Here is a 2500-nt window from a genome sequence, read left to right as displayed (position 1 = left end):
GGACATGGAAGCGAAATCTATCGCTGTCTCGTTAATACCGCGGGCACTCGTCACTTCGGGCGTCTTGCTCGCCGTCTCATTGAACGAACGACGACTTTGTCCCGGAATCCTTTGGTATGCTTGATGAGCGAGCGCAATAAGCCCTCGCTACGTCGCACGTGTGCTTAGATGGTCAGGCGCGCCGGTAACCCTTGGATATGCCGGGACTGAGGCAAGAAAAATTGCAATGCGCGTGCAGGGATTACGGACCGACTGGTTTTTCTGGCTGGTTCGAACCGTGACTGACTGTGACTCGATTGTTCGGTGACAAAAGTTAGTTGCCGTACGTGCATCGAGGGTTATGCTTGATATAAAAAAAAGGCCCCTTTTCTTTTAACTTTCGTTTAATTGTACGAGGTCTCTCTTTGAATGTTTCTCTTTGTCTGCCTGTTTTTACGAGTATCCGTCGAGCGACTGGTATGCTCCTCCTTTATAGCCGGTACGTAAAAGGCGCATACCTAATTTATTTGAAATAAAACGGTAATTCACATCGACCGGATCGTGTTGGGTCTGCTTCTAGGGCGTGTTGTCGCGCGAGCATCGCGGCACCGTTGCGGAGGGGGTTGGAAGGGGACCCATGAGAATTCGGGGTCACTGCCTTGGAACGCGAAAGCCGAAATGTGCATTCCCGACTCCATCAACGATCATTCCCGTACCGCTATTCAAGCCTCATAAGATTGTTGGAGGTCTGCTTGAAAAGCGTACGCATCAATTTCTTGAGGATATGTATGCTCCAAGGGCAATGCGCTTGTCAAAAGAGCAATCCGCGTGGCAGTGACCGACGAACGAGTGGCCCTCAGCCGTAACGCGAAAGCAATGCGCGTTGTTTCGTAAGCAATGCGCGTCTCGAACTTGTAAAATTTTACGCACCGTCGATCCGAAAGCAATGCGCGTCATTGTCATTGGAAACTTTCGTCTCGCTTAATTGCGTGTTAAACGGTACTTTGCTTCGCCGCGCCCGAGGACGCCTCGGCACTAGTGAGACGGTTCGCTTGTCAAGCCAAGCCTCAATTCACAGCATTTCCGCGGGTCAGCGTCTTCGACCGAATGGCCCTCAATGCGGATCGCGCCTCTGGCGTTGCATGCGCCGTCGACGTGGCTCGTAGCTTGTCGACGGTATGCTAACCGAGCATCGACTCACTCGATACCGAGCGAGGATACAACGTGTACCTCCCGTACGTATACCACTGCGGTAAGCCCTGGCCTAGCGTCAGCGACCATATCGTCGGGTATTTGTTAACACGCAACTCTCACGAGAGACTGTTGACACTTGAATGATAAATTCACGTGGCCCTGCTTCGAGTTTAATTACGGCACCTCGAAGCTCGCCGTGCCGACCCGGTATTGTTCATTTACCGGGTCGTTCGAATGACAAAAGTGCCGCGGGCGGCCCATAGCGAGGCGTCGTCAACAACGAATAACGAACGGTCTTCGTCGCCCCTTCCGGAAGTTCTGAGGCCCTTGGCTTTTATTACCCGGTAAGGCAACGCGGCGTTTGGGACGTTGTTGACGCTTGTTGAGCGATGGTCGACCGGAATTTGAAAGAAAAAAAATTCACCCTCGTTTTTAACGACGAGAGCTGAAGATTTAAGCTTCAAGTGTCGGATGCGTCGTGGACTCGTCGTCGAATTATCGATTGGATCCTTTCGGGATAAAATCATGTTTTCTTCCACGTTCCTCGGCGTATTTCGCAAGACACGCAAGATAGCGCAATTCAACAACGAGCCGGTCAACGGGACGTCATTGTCCTTAGGCCACTCCGAGTTGTGTGCTTTGAATTTAATTTTGACAAACGAAGCTCCCTGGTTGATCCTGCCAGTAGTCATATGCTTGTCTCAAAGATTAAGCCATGCATGTCTCAGTGCATGCCAAATTAAGGTGAAACCGCGAATGGCTCATTAAATCAGTTATGGTTCCTTAGATCGTACCCACATTTACTTGGATAACTGTGGTAATTCTAGAGCTAATACATGCAAACCAGAGTCCTAACCAGAGATGGAAGGGACGCTTTTATTAGATCAAAACCAATCGGTGGCGGGGACGCGTTCACGCGCGTTCTCTCGTCCATCGTAAAAGTTTGTGGTGACTCTGAATAACTTTTGGCTGATCGCACGGTCCTCGTACCGGCGACGCATCTTTCAAATGTCTGCCTTATCAACTGTCGATGGTAAGTTCTGCGCTTACCATGGTTGTAACGGGTAACGGAGAATCAGGGTTTGATTCCGGAGAGGGAGCCTGAGAAACGGCTACCACATCCAAGGAAGGCAGCAGGCGCGCAAATTACCCACTCCCGGCACGGGGAGGTAGTGACGAAAAATAACGATACGGGACTCATCCGAGGCCCCGTAATCGGAATGAGTACACTTTAAATCCTTTAACGAGGATCCATTGGAGGGCAAGTCTGGTGCCAGCAGCCGCGGTAATTCCAGCTCCAATAGCGTATATTAAAGTTGTTGCGGTT

At 50.7% G+C, this 2500-nt stretch overlaps 1 pseudogene; it reads left to right on the top strand.

The window, feature by feature from the left end:
* Positions 1-1838: 1838 nt before the first annotated feature.
* LOC149373039 (small subunit ribosomal RNA) lies at positions 1839-2500 on the top strand (annotated as a pseudogene; the record flags this gene model as incomplete).

The sequence above is a fragment of the Copidosoma floridanum genome, unplaced genomic scaffold, assembly GCF_036245765.1.
Source record: "Copidosoma floridanum isolate Cflo_tuat_1 unplaced genomic scaffold, Cflo_Japanese_pri ptg000055l, whole genome shotgun sequence".
Classification (NCBI taxonomy): domain Eukaryota; kingdom Metazoa; phylum Arthropoda; class Insecta; order Hymenoptera; family Encyrtidae; genus Copidosoma; species Copidosoma floridanum.
The sequence above is the reverse complement of the archived record's forward strand: the minus strand, read 5'-3'. Positions and strand labels throughout refer to the sequence as shown.